Below are 20,410 nucleotides of genomic sequence, written 5' to 3' on the forward strand. Positions count from 1 at the left end.
AACGTGGCCCCGAGTATACCTGGGAACGTGAAGACCAAATGAAACGGAAATATCCCCACCTCTTCTCAACCGCCGATGCATCCGAGAAGTCTACTTGAAACTTCGGGTCGAAGTTTTCTTTAACGGGGAGGTACTATAACAACCCTCACATTTTCATACTTGAATTGACTAATTTGCCTATAGGGTTGTTATCCATAGGTAATATATAATTAAATTCGACGTTGATCAAATATTTATTTTTAGTCGACACGTTCTGTTAACTAAAGTTTACACTAATTATATAAAATAACTTTAGTTAATATTAATGCGTATTATATTTAAAACTATATGTAACATAATTATTAATTAAATGATAAGTTATTTTAATCATTATATATATTTTTAGCTTATAAAAAAAATAAAAATAAAAAGAAATAAGATTTTTTTATAAATTAAATAATGAGCCCATGAATTTTGACTAAATATTTTCAAAAACAAAAACTTATTAAAAACATTTTTAACATGTTTTTATTATTTTGTCAAAATTGGCACCTTTATTTTATTATTTTTTTTCTTTTCACCAACTATTTTTTACCTATAAATACATGGCTCCTCATTCATTTTTTCTTGCCAAACACAAAAACTTAAGTTATTCTCTCAACACCTTGAAGAAAATTTGAGGTACTTTCTATTTTTATTAATTTTCTTCAATATTGTCATTTATATTTATATTTATTGTATATTCTTTGTAAAATTCGAAATTAATTATGTTTATATGTTATAATTAGTATTATAAGTGTTATGATGCATAAAAATAATTTTGATAATTTATGGAATATTATTTATAATTAAATACGAATTATGTAGTGTTTAAACGTAAAAACAATGTAAAATTCGTAATAAATACTTTTAACCAAAAATAAAATATATATAATTTTTTTCTGAGTTTTTAAAACTTATATAGATCTGAAAAAATTATAAAAATAATTAATTGGGTCGAATTGGTATTTATTATATAATTAAACTCTATTATTATGTAATTCAAAGGTAAATTAAGAATAAATATAAAATATTAAAAAATATTTATTTTAAATATTTTTTTATAGGTTATTAGACTGATAGAAACTTATAAAAATTATAAAAATAATTATTTGGGTTTATTTAGTAATTATGTAGAATTAAAATTTTTTTGTGAATACATTAAGGGTAAAAACAAAAATAAATACAAAAATATAATAAAAACGTTTTCTTAAATTTTTCTACTAATCTATATGATTAACTAAGACTATAAAAATTATGTATGTAATTTTTAGATATTTAATTTATTATTTAGACATTTTTGAATAATATTCGATTAATAAAACACTATTATTTTTGAAGTAATTTAGGTATTTATTTAAAGGTAATTATATTTAATATATATAAGACATACTAAGGTATAATAACTAAATATTAAATAATACTTAGGTTATATTATCACATATATAATTATTAAGTACATTAATAATTCGTTGTGTGTATACACCTAAAGTGAAGGTTAATCAAAGATAATGTATAATTCATGTGAACTTCATCGCTACTCACGGTCGTAAGTGAATGATGTATAGGTTGCCATTTATGGGTAAGCTTGTGGATCTCGAATGCCATGACTTAGATTCTGGTCAAGAATCCTGGGCCCCCGGTTACATCTGGTCATTCCTGACTTATTTGATAGCAACGAAGTTTGAGTAGAGTTGTACAACATCTTGCTAAAGATTAACCCGAAATTTCTAAAATTGGAAAATTACTATAAGTGGAAACTTTCCATAAATAGTAACCTTCCGAAAATGGAAATTCTTTAGTGAACCATTACTATCAATATAGTACTATATACTATTGTCTGTTAGGCAATGTCTGATCATACGTTCTATCTCTAGGTTGAGATCTCGGTCACGTCCTTCCGTTCAATTCTTTCGTGTGCTACTAAGGTGAACTTCATAGCCCCACTTTTTACTGTTTCATAACTGTTTTATAACTTTTGGGGTGAGACACATGCTTGCTTTATAACTGTTTTACGCTTAGACACAAGTACTAAATTGTTAACTATACTATCATGCTTTGATTCATGCTAAATCCCTACCGTAATATCGTCAATTGCTACGTTTAAATGCAAACTTAATTATTGTGAGTAGGCCTATTGAGAGTAACGTCTCTAACCATTCGCCCGTTGGTCTTTGGTTACATAATAATGATTCCACGACACTGACAGTACAAGGTGTCATAGGGTAAATTGTTTAGTAGCGATATTACAAACTGCAGCAACACTTTTAGATTGATATATCTATATTGATCAACTTTAAACTAAATCTTGCGGTCTAAAACTTTGGATATTATTTATAAACCTATGAATTTCACTCAACCTTTTTGGTTGACACTTTAAGCATGTTTTGTCTCAGGTGATGATTGAGCTAGCTGCTACTTGCTACTTGATGATTGATGTATGCTTTGCTGCTTGCATGGAGTCCATCATTCATATTTATCATTTTGTTTAAGACATTTTCCATTTACTGTACTCTTATGATGTAAAACTTTGAATAATGCTTCCGCTGTTTATTTAATAAATAAAACATCTCATTTAGAGTCGTTCTCGCTTATACAACTGTGTTATGATATGATTGGTCACAATTACCCCTGGTCCATTTTGGGGATGTGACAATCTATCACTTTACATGACTGAAACTGCGAATCAAAAAGTAATAAATGATAATCTTCCTCAATAAATAAACTAAAATTGAACAAAATGTACCCCATTGTATAAAACATAAACATATAAAATCATACTCAACATGAGATGAGCTAAATCATAAAAAATAAAAATATAAAAAATAAAAATAAATAAACAGTAGCTACGGATGAAAAAATTCAGAAGTATTTGGATGCCTAAATGTCATATTTGAAGCATAAAATTTTGCATTTAATGAGTTGATTTGTGATGGTTGATGCATTTGGATGCCAAAATGTTGTACTTCATTTGGTGTTACTTGCTGAAATATCCTACTGTTTTGCGAAGAATATTGAGGAGGTTGCATAGCATAACTAGGAATATATCCACTATACTGAGGAGGAACGTTAGCATATCGACTATGATTATATTCATTATAAACTTGGTACACATTTTGATCAACCTGCATTCAGAATAATAGATGTTAATCGTTAGAGTAAATGTAAAGACCCTAATCTTACAAATTCCAATCATCATTAACAAAAGTAACTTAAAAGATAAAAGTGCATTATTCTTATTCGAATTCAAACCATAGTCAAAACATCAAAGTTGACAAACTTATTCAAAAGTACTACTAAACCAAAATAAACTACTAAATCTTGATGGAAATCTCTAAGGCAAGGTGCTAAGTTCACTCCACTCTACACTCTTCCCTCGTTCCCAACGCCCCCTAGATACCTGTCGTATAAGAAGGGAAACAAAAAATACGACTGAGCCAAAGCCCAATGAACGGATATAACAAAGAACAGAATACAGTATTACATGCAAAATTTAATTTCAAAACGAACTTATTTTCAAAATAACTTAGTTTGCAAACAAAGTGCGAATATGTATAGATCCACAATACCATATATCATGATGCAAGTTTCATAAAATAATGCACTAAGAGTCAAAAAATATATGTATCAAAGTATCAAACTGAAATCATAGGGTAATTACTCCACTAATCATCCATATCAGTGACGTTTAGTATGACACTACGATGAACGTACACCGTCAAAACAAAATCCTAGGATCGATCCATATGCCTCCTATCAAAATATAATAATAAAGAGCTCGTACCACCACCGGGCAATCAAAAGGAGACGCCGTAGATATAACAAAATACACCGCTACGGTCGATGCCACGTTACCGGCGTCACAATAACGCGCTCATGGGACCTCCACGAATAGGTTACTCTTAGGCACATTTTAAGAAAATGTTTTAACCGATTTAAAAATTATAATTTTTCAAATACCCTTTAAAGTGATTAACAGACTTTAAAAGATATTTAAAAAGAATTAATGATATGACTTAAATATTTTACGCTTGACCAAATACTTAAAATGTTTATAATATTGTATGTCGTATTATTTTTAAAATCAAGTGTCAACCCAACCATTCTGTCCAACCTTTGTCACGAGTCATGTTACATAATATTTTAGCTCTTAACAAATTAATAACTTAAAACAGGACTTAAAGGGACATGTAAAGCTACATGGAATGAGGGACACTTGATACGAATTACCGTACCACTCGCCACACTCACACATGTTCTTTATCAGAATGTTTCCGACATTTTTCGGGGCTGTTTTGAGGCATGGTTTTGACACAATTTTTAAAGGCCAAAATATTATAATTTTCTCAATTAACAAACATAATTAGCAACCTCGTTAGTACATCCAAAATGAGGAAAACATAACACAATATATAGACTAACAAATATAATGAATTTCGAAATAAGCATGTCATACTAATAATTTTTATACACAATTCGAAACAAGATTTTTAAAGGAAAGATATACCAAAGCGATCCTAAAACCACCTAGAATATCCGTACCTTATGTTGAATGATGAAATTCCAAGGACAACAAAATACCACCAAAGGAGGCGATGACCGAGCCAAATCTAATGAATACGCACATATGAGTACAAAACGCATTCAAATAGGGAGTATGTAATATTCTTTATTAATAGTATTACCATAAGATTCTTATGTTTTTATTTCTATCCAAATAGTTTCATTTTTTTAATTTAAATATAGTAATAGTAATTTATTACGAAGTATTATTAACTATTAACTGATGGTAATCTAGATCTAAATTAACAAAAACTATTGAAAGGAAAATTGATACTCCGTATTAGATTATGAAAGAGCAATAGACTAATTTTTATTGCTAAATACTACTTCGTACTTCAAACTTAGTATTCAATACTGAGTGGAACTTATACAATACCAAATGATATGTTGCAAGGGTATTAATTTACATGCCGCTTTTCATTTAATTCTATAAGTTCTTGTATATATGTTTAAAAAAGGCATAGAGTTACTACTACCATAAAAATTTATACACTTTAATTTAATCATGTAATAATTTGATGGACTAGTTACATAAAGGTTTTGAATAATCCATTACTAAATATATGACTACCATTTCTTTAAGATTAATATTCACAAAAGATGCTTATTTTGTACTCAAAATCTTAACATCTCATCCCTATAATAATTCATGTGATATGTAGTAAATCTAAACTAGTAAGTTGATAAACAAAAGAAAAACAATAAACAAATTATACATCAATAACAAAGATGGTGATTAGTAGTTACCTTTAAAACATGTTCGTGTTAGAACCGAAACTAGACCCGCAAATATATTGTACTCTTCTTTGAATATCTCTATTCTCTTCCTCTTAAAAATGGTGTTAGGTGGAAGTGAGTAGTAGTATGGGTCTATGGATAGTTTAGTTCATTTCATTTAGTAAACAGAATACTAGATGGATGGTACTAGTAGATATATAATTTTAATAAGACCTATCTCATTCCCTCTTTTAATATATGTTGGCCAACGTAATTTCCATCTAATCTGATGATATGACCTTTCACATTTAAATATTGAATTAAAAATTCTGGTTTTGCATATTAGCACAAAGTTAGTGACAAGTTTGGTGATCTTAATTAATCTATAGCATGATACAAAATCAAGTTAGTTGCGTAGGATACAAAATTAAGTTAGTTTAGTAAGATACAAAATTTAGTTAGTTTATGTTAATTAATTTACCAGTTAACTTATTTACCACTTATTACTTATGTATCTATCTTATATATTTTAATTATTTTAGTTTGAGTTATTTTAATTTGTATGTAAAAATCACTAGTTATGAGTTATTGGTTTAGTTTTATAGGATATTACAACTCCACCTACTTAAAAAAAATTTGTCCTCGAAATTGAAAGAAGTTATAGAATTGAAACGCACCAATTAGCAAACAAATGAGGGTGCTAGGCCCGCATGGTTTCCTCGAGTTCCCAAGTGGCCTCGCTAGCAGGATGATTCTTCCATTGCACTTTAACGAAAGGGGTGGAGCTTTTACGAGTTACTCACTCATCACGTTCTATAATTGCCTCGGGTTCTTCAACATAAGAAAGATCAGCTCGAATTTCAGAAAAAGGATATTTCACCACGTGCAATGGATGATAGTTGTAACCCCGCAACTGAGATACGTGAAATACGTTATGAACATGAGATAACTGTGGCGGTAATGCTAAACGATAAGACACTTCACCAACTCGATCCAATATCTCAAACGGTCTAATATATCGAGGACTGAGCTTTCCTTTCAAACCAAAATGACGTATACCCTTCCAAGGTGACACCTTTAAAAACACCTTATCACCCACCACAAACTCTAACGGACGTCAGTGTTTATCAGCATACACTTTCTGTCTCAATTGGGCCTCCTTTAGTCGATTCGTAACTATAGCGACCTTTTCATTAGTCACTCTAACCAACTCAGGTCCTTCAATCAATTTCTCTCCTGTTTCATTCCAACAAACTGGCGCTCTACACTTCCGACCATAAAGCATCTAAAATGGCGCCATACGGATACTAGCCTGCCAACTATTATTATAAGCAAATTCCACCAAACATAAGTACTCATCCCAATTTCCCTTCCAATCTAAGGCACATGCTCGAAGCATATCTTCTAATATCTGTATCGTACACTCAGACTGTCCATCAGTTTGTGGATGAAAAACAGTACTAAGCTTCAATCGCGTACCCCAAGCTTTGTGTAACCCCTTCCAAAATCTAGATGTAAACCGGGGATCACGATCGGATACGATAGATGGTGTCGCGGCGCGACAAAGAGGGCCACAGCGCGGCATTTCGAAGAAATCCAGACCAGAAGTTCGTTTAAAAATGATCCCAGTTCAATGCAATCGTCGCGGCGCGACGAATTAGGCCGCGGCGTGGCAATACGGGTAAACTGGTGCCGGTTTTGTGTAATTTTAAATGAGGAGCAAGGGCATTTTGGTCTTTTCACATTTGAGCCAGATTTGAGGCTTTAACCTCATCCATTCATTTCATTTCCTAATTTCATTTTCCTTTTCTTTTCATTTTCCTCTCAAAACTCAAACACCCAATTGAATTCAAAGGGATTTTTGGAAAGGAAGAAGCGAGATTTGATCTTTGGCGTAGTTGACTAGGTTGTTCTCCTCATTCTTAGCTACACGGTGATACTAGTAGTAAGCTCTAACTCCGAATTTCATTCTTGTGTTTATCATTCAATTTTGGGGCTTTTGATTGTATGATTCATAGATAGAACCCATTTAGTTGTTAATTGGAGATTAACACCAATATTCGGATTTATTGTTGTTATTGGCGGGTTTTGGGTTTGGTGTACAAGTTCATGCTTGTGAGACTTGCAATTTGGGTGAAATCACTAGCATTTAGTGATTATTGAGATGTTGGAAGCAATTAGGGTTTGATGATGATTTTGACCCGATTGTTGATTTAATAAGGTTTATAAACTTAAAATGGATTAAGTTGAAGTATAAAACCGAGTTAAATATGTTTTGGTGTTAAAACTTGTAAATGGTGAGATTTTGACTTAGTGGGTCAAAATTAGGGTTTATGGGCGATTTTGAGAACGATAAGTGTTTAACACTTGTGTTCGGGTTTAATTGGCATATTAGGACCATTATCACTTGTGTTAGTGATTATTGGTTAGTTTGGGCGCGGTTTGTCCTTGGAAGTGCATTTGGGTCGAAATTGCACTAGGTGTCGAATTGGGTTGGTTTGTAGATCCAATCTAAGTGTGTTGTTGAATTTGTGATAATGGATTAGGTACTTTCCATTGACGAGTTGCGGATTTCTTGGAAGCATTTTCTTTAAGGCGACAAGGTGAGTGTTAATATCCTATATGCATATGTATGTGTAGGATGGGTGCGGGTCGGGTGAAGGGGTTCTCGGTTATAGAGCTCACTTCTCATATAGGTGGAATTTTTGGACTTGTGTATAGGTCCAATTGGCACGGTTGTGCGTTTTGGTTGACTACCTTGAAGTGGTGCACACTTTGTGTATACGTTATCACATGGGCGTGTGATGTGGATTATATAACCCCAATGGCGAAGGGTTAATATTGTGAGTGGAATATCTATGTATGTATGTATATGATTAATGTACCCGTAGTAATGGTGTCACATAGCCATTTTTGTGACCATAGATGTGGGACATAGCCGTTTTGTCCAATTGATAATTATGCACATAGCCGTGTTTGTGCATATGGTGGTGAGTAATAGCCGTGTTTTACTCCCACGTTGTTACCCGTATTAATTGTTGCACATAGCCGTGGTTGTGCACATGATTGTGAGTAATAGCCGTGTTTTACTCACACATTGATCAAGTGATGCCATAGCCATTTTTGGAACACTTGGGGGTGATGCCATAGCCGTTTTTGGAACACCTCGGGGGTTAGCATGCCATAGCCGTGTTTGGAAGCTAACGGTTGTTATGAACATCGATGACTTGTTTCGCGAAGTTATTCCCTTGCGAAGATTTGGTTAACCATGGTTATTGTGTTGTAAGCGTAAGCAAATTATGTTATTCGATATATATATATATATATATATATATATATATATATATATATATATATATATATATATATTGTATACGTATAACGTTGTATTGTCGTGATGTAGCTAACCCTCTGGGTGTAGCTTATTGGCATTGTTCACATTATCATTGGTGAACTTATATTTTGTTGATGTATCTTTAGCTCGTTGCTTATTGATCTTACGGTATGCTTAGTGTAGTTGCCTTATACATGGATGCTTTTCTATGCGGTATTGATATTTGTGTGGCGTGTCCATTTTATACATATATATGTATGTAGTATATTATCATTCACTAAGCATTAGCTTACCCTCTCGTTGTTGATATTTTTATAGGTTCGCGTGATGGCGGCTCGGGTAAGCATAGGTATTGGAGATCTTGGCTAGGTTGCTTTAGGAGATCTTGCTTTTGGACTCGATTAGGATTTGGGTAGCGTAGTCCTAAATCACCATGCTCGGTTTTGTGTAAACGTAACTAGTCGGGTCATAATGATTATAACCGGTTTACGATTTAATTAATGAACCATTGTATTAGGGAGTTTAAATTATTAATGTATGTTTTAAGTTCGTTGAACTTACTTTGGTAACAAATATGTTTTGGAAATTGTATAATGGGACCTAAAGTATTATTTAACGTATATTAAAAGGAAAAATTTTTATGGGCCGATTTAATACGGGTTGGGTCGTTACAAGTGGTATCAGAGCATGGTCTAAGGGATTTAGGTGACTTGAGATAGGTGCCTAGACTTAGACTTTTGTGTGTGCTTATTTGTTGCGGGACTTGTAGGAGTACGGGTCGGAATAGGTTATAGTTAGTGCCTTCTTTGTAGGTGGACTAACGTTATATTAGTAATGCGGATATTATTAATATGTTATTGTGTTGTGATAATAATTCTCGCGTGTGTTTATATCACGTAGAATTTTGTTTGTGTTTATTTATATCATCAAGCGAGGCGGACGTTGTACTAACGAGTTGATACGACGTGTGTGCGTAATAAGGACTTGCAAACCTTATTACGGGTGCAAATCGTGTCTAACAAGTGATGTACGATGAGTGTTTAGCAAGATGGGACGGTGTTGCGTGTGTGGTTTTATACGTTCGTGATCTAATCGCTTTGCATTCCTTAGAATGGCGACGGGAAGTGGGATCGAGACGAACAACGCTGAGATTAACGCTAGAGTTGCGGCCGCCGTTGCGGAGCAAATGAGTGCGTTACGAGAAGAAATGGATAGGAAGTATTCAGAACTTCAAGGTAGTAGTGGAATGGAGCGTTGTCTTAAGAGCTTCATGAGGACTAAACCCCCAATGTATGACGGGAAACCGGATCCTTTGATAAGCACAACTTGGATCTCGGATGTCGAAGGGTGTTTTCGTACTATTGAATTCCCTCCTAAGAAGAAGACGAGACTCGCTACTAGTTTGTTGCGGGGTAGGGCAAATGATTGGTTGGATGGTAAGATTGATTTTGTCGGTGGTGAACCGTTTATGGCGTTATCGTGGGACGGGTTTAAGAAGGAATTCTTCGAGGAGTTCTGGACTTCAGCCGATTTGTCGGAAATGCGTAATGAGTTGCGAAATTTGCAACAGGGTTCTATGGATTTGAATACTCTCAAGACGACCTTTATGGCGAAGGCTCGTTTTTGCCCGGAGTATTTGGGGAATGATAATTTGTTGATGCAAGATTTCTATCGAACCTTGAATGATGACTTGAAGAATAAGATTAGCCGGGGTCACGCAAAATCGTTTGCGGAATTATTCGCCGTGGCTAGAGGTTTCGAGTCATATACGCAATCAAAGATTGGTGAACCTTCAAGTGAGAGAAGGGTTGTTTCGTATGGTGCTCCGAGTAAGAGGACAAAGGGTCCGAGTGTGAGCACGGGTGGTACGCGGACGGGTATACCGGATTCTAGTGCATCTAGATGTTGCAATTGTGGCATGTGGGGTCACAAGTCTTGGGAATGTTCGGTACCAAAGAGTGATGGCATGGTGTGCTTCAATTGCCAAGAAGAAGGACATCGTAAGTCGGAATGTCCCAAGTTAGCGGGACGGGTGCGGCAAGGAGACGTTAAGGTACGTTTCGTTTTAATAAATATGCCCTTTGATTATTCATTAAGTGCCGTTTGAGTTGGAGTATGTTAAATGCATCGTGTTGTGCATGTTATCGTCATGGGTGACGTTCCTAATGGAAGTACCCTATGGTGACGTTTTGATTGTTGGGCGAAGGGCGTAAGACTTGTCGTAACCACGCATTCCTTAGTATTTGGGAAATGTTTCTACCAAGCCATGGAAATGGGTTTTGGTGTTCGATTGTTAAGCGCGTGTTCGCTTGTATGTTGGAGTTGATGAACCATGAGGTTCGACGGGTGGGATGAAACCCTTGAAATTGAGTGTTTTGGATCTCGATGTACGTTGGTAAAGGAGTCTACGTGACGCGATATTAGGTGCCTCTTTTATACCTACTAGCATGGTGTTCGACTCCGATTATGTTGTGGTTACATTGTACTTAGGGTACCGGAGTGAAACCCTTAGGTACATGAGTGACAAGGTGGAAGTTGAAAAACTAAAGCAATTGGATGATTGCGAGGGATTTGGGTTGTGTAATTGGTGGTACACTTTTCGTTCGAAGTGTTTAAGGATTGATTGAAATCCTTCGTGTGCCCAAGATTGGAGCAAGATGTGGTGATGGGCCGTGTGAGCCCAATTGTTGGTAAAGTCTACCTTTGGTAGCACTGTACGAGTTGTGGATATGGAACATAGTTCCAAGTGGGGGAGTTACACTCCCGCACGAGGATATCCTTAGGGTGAGAATTCGGATAATGCTTATGGTAGATCCGAAACTTGTGTTGGGACCTAGTTTTGGTCGATTTGTGGTAGAGTACAATTTTGGTTAAATTGTACTTATGATTTTGGATTTGGAAATTATCACCGAGGTGGTAATGTGGTAAATCTCGTTGAGAGATAATGGACGTGTTTGGCGAGCAAGGTGAAATCCCTCGGTTAAGGGATGTGTGTGTCGGATTCTCTTTTAGAAAATTTTTGTTTTGTGCCTATGTTCGATATAGGTGGTTCTTGCTCGATTGTGTGAATGGTTAGTGGTATCCGTTAGGATTCACTATGGCGTAGCGGAGCGCGATGTCACGCTACTCATTGTTCAAGGCCAAAAGGGCGTTGATTGGTGAAGCATGACCTTCGAGGTCCGCTGACTTCATCATGGTATTGTTGATTGGTGAAGCATGACCTTCGGGGTCCGCTGACTTCATCATGGTATTGTTGATTGGTGAAGCATGACCTTCGGGGTCCGCTGACTTCATCATGGGAGTAGTGATATATCGGTGAAGCATGACCGTTGACGGGGTCCGTTGACTTCATTCGGTGTTGAGTGATCTATCAGTTGTTTTATACACCGATGGTGGGGTCGTGAGGACCATGTTGTGAGATTAGTGGTGCGATAGCCGTGTTTCGCTCACGTGTTGTTACGGGGTGTGACAATAGTCGATTTGGTACACCTTGAGATTTGCGTTGCCATAGTCGTTTGGGTGCTATCGGTTTTAACCGTTGGATTATGATGTTACGGTAGTTGCGTATTGGTTATGTTTCGCACTACAATGGATGGTTAGTGATTTGGTGTTATCCGTAAGGAGTCGTTTGGTTCGATCATCATCATTTCAGATTGTCGACCTTAGGTTGAGACTTGGTTGCTTTTAGCGTTGTACTCGGTAAGGGTACGTTAAGGGGTTGATATCTCGGTACGAGATTGGCTGAGTTTTCCCGATGTGAGGGATTTAGTTAGTGCTAGTGCTCGGAATTGGAATTTGATAAATCGCGGGTGACGATTTAGCTGTTAAGGGTAACTCTTTGAGAAGATTTGTCTAAGGGATCGTTGTAGGCTTCAGTTATTGCGTGTATTGTACGTCTCGGGTTAGCGAATTTGTGGTAGAAGTCGGTTTGAAATGCATGTTTGAGGACCGTGAAGTGTGGTCCGTTTGGTTAAGTGACGAGGATCATGAGGATGTGATCGAGTATAAGTGGGGAGAGTTGTAACACCTCGTTTTTCCCCGTACATGATTTATAGGTGTAAAATGTACGTACGACTAGTGGATGAAAGGTCCGAGACTTGTTCGTGTGTTGAAGTTGTACGCGAGAAAAATGAATCAGAAAGGGCATGGTGTCGCGGCGTGACAAAGAGGGCCGCGGCGCGGCGTTTCGAAGAAATCCAGATCAGAAGTTCGTTTAAAAATGATCCCAGTTCAAGGCAATCGTCGCGGCGCGACGAATTAGGCCGCGGCACGATAATACGGGTAAACTGGTGCCGGTTTTGTGTAATTTTAAATGAGGAGCAAGGGAATTTTGGTCTTTTCGTGTTTGAGCCAGATTTGAGGCTTTAACCTCATCCATTCATTTCATTTCCTAATTTCATTTTCCTTTTCTTTTCATTTTCCTTTCAAAACTCAAACACCCAATTGAATTCAAAGGGATTTTTGGAAAGGAAGAAGCGGGATTTGATCTTTGGCGTAGTTGACTAGGTTGTTCTCCTCGTTCTTAGCTACACGTTGATACTAGTGGTAAGCTCTAACTCCGAATTTCATTCTTGTGTTCATCATTCAATTTTGGGGCTTTTGATTGTATGATTCATAGATAGAACCCATTTAGTTGTTAATTGGAGATTAACACCAATATTCGGGTTTATTGTTGTTATTGGCAGGTTTTGGGTTTGGTGTACAAGTTCATGCTTGTGAGACTTGCAATTTGGGTGAAATCACTAGCATTTAGTGATTATTGAGATGTTGGAAGCAATTAAGGTTTGATGATGATTTTGACCCGATTGTTGATTTAATAAGGTTTATAAACTTAAAATGGATTAAGTTGAAGTATAAAACTGAGTTAAATATGTTTTGGTGTTAAAACTTGTAAATGGTGAGATTTTGACTTAGTGGGTCAAAATTAGGGTTTATGGGTGATTTTGAGAACGATAAGTGTTTAACACTTGTGTTCGGGTTTAATTGGCATATTAGGACCATTATCACTTGTGTTAGTGATTATTGGTTAGTTTGGGCGCGGTTTGTCCTTGGAAGTGCATTTGGGTCGAAATTGCACTAGGTGTCGAATTGGGTTGGCTTGTAGATCCAATCTAAGTGTGTTGTTGAATTTGTGATAATGGATTAGGTACTTTCCATTGACGAGTTACGGATTTCTTGGAAGCATTTTCTTCAAGGCGACAAGGTGAGTGTTAATATCCTATATGCATATGTATGTGTAGGATGGGTGCGGGTCGGGTGAAGGGTTCTCAGTTATAGAGCTCACTTCTCATATAGGTGGAATTGTTGGACTTGTGTATAGGTCCAATTGGCATGGTTGTGCATTTTGGTTGACTACCTTGACGAGGTGCACACTTTGTGTGTACGTTATTACATGGGCGTGTGATGTGGATTATATAACCTCAATGGCGAAGGGTTAATATTGTGAGTGGAATATCTATGTATGTATGTATATGATTTATGTACCCGTAGTAATGGTATCACATAGCCGTTTTTGTGACCATAGATGTGGGACATAGCCGTTTTGTCCAATTGATAATTATGCACATAGCCGTGTTTGTGCATATGGTGGTGAGTAATAGCCGTGTTTTACTCCCACGTTGTTGCCCGTATTAATTGTTGCACATAGCCGTGTTTGTGTACATGATTGTGAGTAATAGCCGTGTTTTACTCACACATTAATCAAGTGATGCCATAGCCGTTTTTGGAACACTTGGGGGTGATGCCATAGCCGTTTTTGGAACACCTCGGGGGTTAGCATGCCATAGCCGTGTTTGGAAGCTAACGGTTGTTATGAACATCGATGACTTGTTTCGCGAAGTCATTCCCTTGCGAAGATTTGGTTAACCATGGTTATTGTGTTGTACGCGTAAGCAAATTATGTTATTCGATATATATATATATATATATATATATATATATATATATATATATATATATATATATATATATATATATATATATATATATATATATATATATTGTATACGTATAACGTTGTATTGTCGTGATGTAGCTAACCCTCTGGGTGTAGCTTATTGGCATTGTTCACATCGTCGTTGGTGAACTTATATTTTGTTGATGTATCTTTAGCTCGTTGCTTAGTGATCTTATGGTATGCTTAGTGTAGTTGCCTTATACATGGATGCTTCGGTATGCGGTATTGATATTTGTGTGGCGTGTCCATTATATATATATATATATATATATATATATATATATATATATATATATATATATATATATATATATATATATATATATATATATATATATATATATATGTATGTAGTATATTATCATTCACTAAGCATTAGCTTACCCTCTCATTGTTGATATTTTTAAAAGTTCGCGTGATGGCGGCTCGGTAAGCATGGGAATTAGAGATCTTGGCTAGGTTGCTTTAGGAGATCTTGCTTTTGGACTCGATTAGGATTTGGGTAGCGTAGTCCCAAATCACCATGCTCGGTTTTGTGTAAACGTAACTAGTCGGATCATAATGATTATAACTGGTTTACGATTTAATTAATGAACCATTGTATTAGGGAGTTTAAATTATTAATGTATGTTTTAAGTTCGTTGAACTTACTTTGGTAACAAATATGTTTTGGAAATTGTATAATGGGACCTAAAGTATTATTTAACGTATATTAAAAGGAAAAATTTTTATGGGCCGGTTTAATACGGGTTGGGTCGTTACACTTTGGTAACCTACAAACGAAATCCATTGAGATATCATCCCACTTCCACATAGGAATGTCCAACGGCTGCAATAAACCACTAGCACGTTGGTGCTCGATCTTTACTTGTTGACAAGTAAGGAACTTCCCAACATATCTAGCAACGTCCTTCTTCATGTCGCTCCACCAAAAGTGCTGCTTTAAATCCTGATACATTTTGGTCGAATCGGGATGTACAGAAAAAGGTGAGCTGTGAGCCTCAGACAACAGAGCCTCATGAATATTATCATCATTAGGAACACACAATCGATTCCCACACCAAATAATCCCATCATCATCTTCTCTGAACTCTTTCACTTTACCCTCTTCCAAATTTTGAAACACTGTCCACAAATCCCCATCATCCAATTGAGCTTCTTTTATTCTAGTAATTAAATCTGGCTCGAATTTTAGATTTGCCAACATCCTCAATGCTCCTCTTTTACTCAATCCCATATCAAGTCTTTCGAATTCTCGAATGTGAGTAACCAAACATGAGATACTACCAAATGACTTTCTACTCAAAGCGTCGGCTACCACATTCGCTTTATCCGGATGGTATTGAATGTTGGCATCATAATCCTTCAATAACTCAAGCCACCTTCGTTGTCTCATATTTATCTCTTTTTGCGTGAATAAATATTTAAGACTTTTGTGATTAGTGAAAATATCACAAGTTTCTCCATAAAGATAATACATCCATATTTTCAACGCAAAAATCATAGCAGCTAACTCCAAATCATGAGTTGGGTAATTAACCTCATAAGGTTTCAACTGCCTCGAGGCATAAGCAATTACCTTACCGTGTTGCATCAAAACACAACCCAAACCATGCTTAGAAGCGTCACTATAGATTTGAAAACCCCCACTTCCTGACGGTAATGCAAGAATACGAGCAGATACAAGCCTTTTCTTTAATTCATCGAAACTTTTTTGTCGTTCATCGGTCCACACAAATTTTTCCCCTTTTCTCAACAACTTGGTAAGCGGCAAAGAAATCGTTGAAAAACCTTCAACAAATCTTTGATAATAACCAGCTAAACCAAGAAAACTTCGAACCTCAACAACATAAGTAGGTCTTGACCAATTTGTAATAGCCTCAATTTTCTCTGGATCCATCATTATACCCTCAGCTGATACAACATGACCCAGAAAGGCAACTCGTTGCAACCAGAATTCACATTTAGAGAACTTTGCAAACAATTTCTTACTTCAGAGGGTTTCAAATACAACACGAAGATGATTCTCATGCTCTTATTTATTCTTTGACAATACCAAGATATCGTCAATGAATACGATCACAAACTTATCCAAATACTCATGGAACACCCGGTTCATTAAATCCATGAATACCGCAGGAGCATTAGTTAATCCAAACGGCATCACTAAAAACTTATAGTGCCCATAACGAGTGCGGAAACCAGTCTTAGGGATATCTTCTTCTTTAACACGCAGTTGATGATACCCAGACCTAAGATCAATTTTAGAAAAATACTTCGAACCTTGAAGTTGATCAAACAAATCATCAATACACAGAAGTGGATAACGGTTTCGGATAGTAATACGATTTAACTCGCGATAATCAATGCAAAGTCTCATGCTACCATCCTTCTTCTTGACAAACAAAACCGGCGCACCCCAAGGTGACACACTTGGTCGAATAAATCCACAATCTATCAATTCTTGTAATTGCTTCTTGAGTTTTTGCAACTCGAGTGGTGCCATACGATAAGGAGCTTTTTATATCGGTTGAGAACCAGGAATCAAATCAATCGAAAATTCAACTTCACGAACTGGAGGCAAACCTTGCAATTCGTCAGGAAATACATCAGGAAACTCTCGAACAACGTCAATATTTTCAAGTGAAGGACTCTCGATAGACAAATTCTGAATCGAAGCTAAATAACCCACACAACCATGTGAAATGAGCTTTTGTGCCTTAAGCGCTGAGATAACCTTAATAGATTTTTCAGGAAGATCACCATTAAAGACACAATCGGGTATAGAATGATTTCCAAACAAAATTCTCTTAAAATAACAATCGATAGTCACGTGACGATGAGATAACCAATCCATGTCAAGAATAATGTCAAAGTCATGCATGGTCATAGGAAAGAGATTTGCGGGAAACATGCAGTCATTGAATTCCAAACGGCAGTTTTGATACACACGATCTATAATTTCAATACTACCCATTGGGGTAGAGATTGTAAACGGAGTAGACAACCAAGTTGGAGACACTTTCAAATATTTCGAGCTCTTAACAGACACAATCGAGTGCGTAGAGCCAGAATCAAACAGAAAGAAGAGGTCACGATGGTGTACAAATACATGACCAGTAATAGTACCTAATCATATCAAGAATGTATGAACAAATAACTCAAAGGAAATATTTTTAAAATGAAAAGGGATCGAAATGTACCTGTTGCGTCAGCAGCCTGAGCAGTAGTCATGGCAAAGACGCGTCCACCAGGAGCTGGAGGAGGAACCCTCGGAACAAACCTAGGTCTAGGATTCTTATAATCCTTAGCTAAGTGACGAATCTCACAAGCAAAACATGAACCAGCACTACGATAACAAACTCTTCCAGGATGATTCTTTCCACAAGTCCCACAAGGTGCATTAGCATTAACACCACCATTTTCATTACCCCTTTGTTGCCCTTGGGGACGGTACACTTGTAATTGACCACGGTTATTATTATTTGGCCCGTTGTCAATCCTAGGCTGATTTCCTCTATTATTCCAATTATTACTACGATATCCTTGGTTCCTAGGTTGTTGACCCTGTTTGCTAGTCTGTGGCGGCACATATCGTAGTGGTTGTACATTCTTAACCCTATTATTTTTACCATCATCATTTTTAGTAGTCAAATACTCGGCTCGCTCCATCTCCAAATTCCGAGCATAATCGGCTGCCTCGGCGAGATCAAAACATTTCAGATTAATCATTTTAAAACGGTAACGCCCATGAACAGTCCATTTGTACTTACGAGCTTGGTCCTCGGAAGACCCAACAGCAGCCCTAATCAAACCCACAAGCCTCAAAAACTTCTTAGTGAAATCATTAATAGACTCATCACTCCCTTGCTTAATATTCGCATACTCCTGAATCACAGCCTCTTTCTCCGCCTCAGAAAAGTACTGACGAAAAAACAACTCCTTGAAATCAACCCAATCTAACGAATCCTCAAAATTGATACCTCCTTTTGCTTGTCTCAAAGTGATCCACTAACGCTGAGCATCCCCTTCTAGTTTATAAACAACCAATGGAACCCAAAATCTCTCTTCACAACCAAGCACTCGATATATCTTCTCAATGTGAGTGATCCAATTCTCAGCTTCAACAGGAGTACTAGCAGTGCTAAATGACAAAGGACGCTATTTTTGAAACCGTCCTAGCTAAACATAAATAGCATCCCCCGTTACAGCATTCATCTCCACATACTCATCCTCATCCACATCTTCATGCTTAAAAGTCTCGCCACCTTGCTTACGCATAGCGTCAATAGCTTGAGCTACAATGTTGGGTAACAAATTCATGATTGTTTGGTTAATCTTGTTTTCTACCTCCTCCTCAGACATCCCCTTTCTTTTCGGTGCCATCTATGAACGAGATGAGGATATAACGGTTACGATTAGTAAGAAGAAAAGAAGAGAATATGAGAAGTGGAAACATATTATTAATGCGGAAAGAAAATCCTAACCCAAAGTCTACCCAAATCTCACAGGCCATAACATAGGACGTAAGTTTCTATAAGAGGGAACCTAAGCTCTGATACCATCTGTAAAGACCCTAATATTACAAATTCCAATCATCATTAACAAAAGTAACTTAAAAGATAAAAGTGCATTATTCTTATTCGAATTTAAACCATAGTCAAAACACCAAAGTTGACAAACTTATTCAAAAGTACTACTAAACCAAAATAAACTACTAAATCTTGATGAAAATCTCTAAGGCAAGGTGCTAAGTTCACTCCACTCTACACTCTTCCCTCGTTCCCAATGCCCCCTTGATACCTGTCGTATAAGAAGGAAAACAAAGAATACGACTGAGCCAAAGACCAGTGAATGGATATAACAAAGAACATAATACAGTATGACATGCAAAATTTAATTTCAAAACGAACTTATTTTTAAAATAACTTAGTTGCAAAACAAAGTGCGAATATGTATAGATCCACAATACCATATATCATGATGCAAGTTTCATAAAATAATGCACTAAGAGTAAAAAAAAATATGTATCAAAGTATCAAACTGAAATCATAGGGTAATTACTCCACTAATCATCCATATCAGTGACGTTTCGTATGACACTACGATGAACGTACACCGTCAAAACTGTAACAGACTGAAACTCGGGCTAGTTGTAAGTGGACTATTTTGCCCTTAGGGTTTGTGCTTAGTCTTAAGTGCTTTTTATTTTAATTATTTTATTAGTGTTTTATTATAATTGTGTTGTGACCTGTTTGTGACAAGGCTCCCAGAACAGATTTGTTTATTTTATTTGGACCTCGTTTGGGTTACCTAATCTTGTGCGAAAGATATCAGATAACTGGTAAATACCCGTGTGTTGTGAGGTGGGGAAAATAGCAGCCTTAAGTGACTAGTGTACTGCCTTCTTCTTCCCATTTCTAGAATTTTCCCAAACACACCCGTACCTTCATCCCTCCCATCTACCAAACCCTAATTCTCCATTGTTGATCTTGAGCTCGAATTGGTCTTGAAATTACGTTCTTTACACTCTACTGATTCTTTTAAGGTATGAATCATGAGCTTTCATGATCAATTTAGTGTTAAAATGGTGTTTTTAAGTGTATTTGTTCAAAAGCTTGAATTTGTGTCAAAACAAGTGATTTAAGTGTTGTTATGGTCAAATTGTTGTGGGTTTTGAGTCTATAACAAGTAGTGAACAAGTTGTGGTCGATTTTGGTGTTTAAAACGAGCTCTAGATCGAGATTTGAGGATTTCATCGTGAAGTCCGTAGCCTTTGTTCAGTTTCCGAGGAAGATGAACACAGTCGGCCGACTGTCGGA

This window comes from Rutidosis leptorrhynchoides, chromosome 7 (assembly GCF_046630445.1).
Source record: "Rutidosis leptorrhynchoides isolate AG116_Rl617_1_P2 chromosome 7, CSIRO_AGI_Rlap_v1, whole genome shotgun sequence".
Taxonomy (NCBI): domain Eukaryota; kingdom Viridiplantae; phylum Streptophyta; class Magnoliopsida; order Asterales; family Asteraceae; genus Rutidosis; species Rutidosis leptorrhynchoides.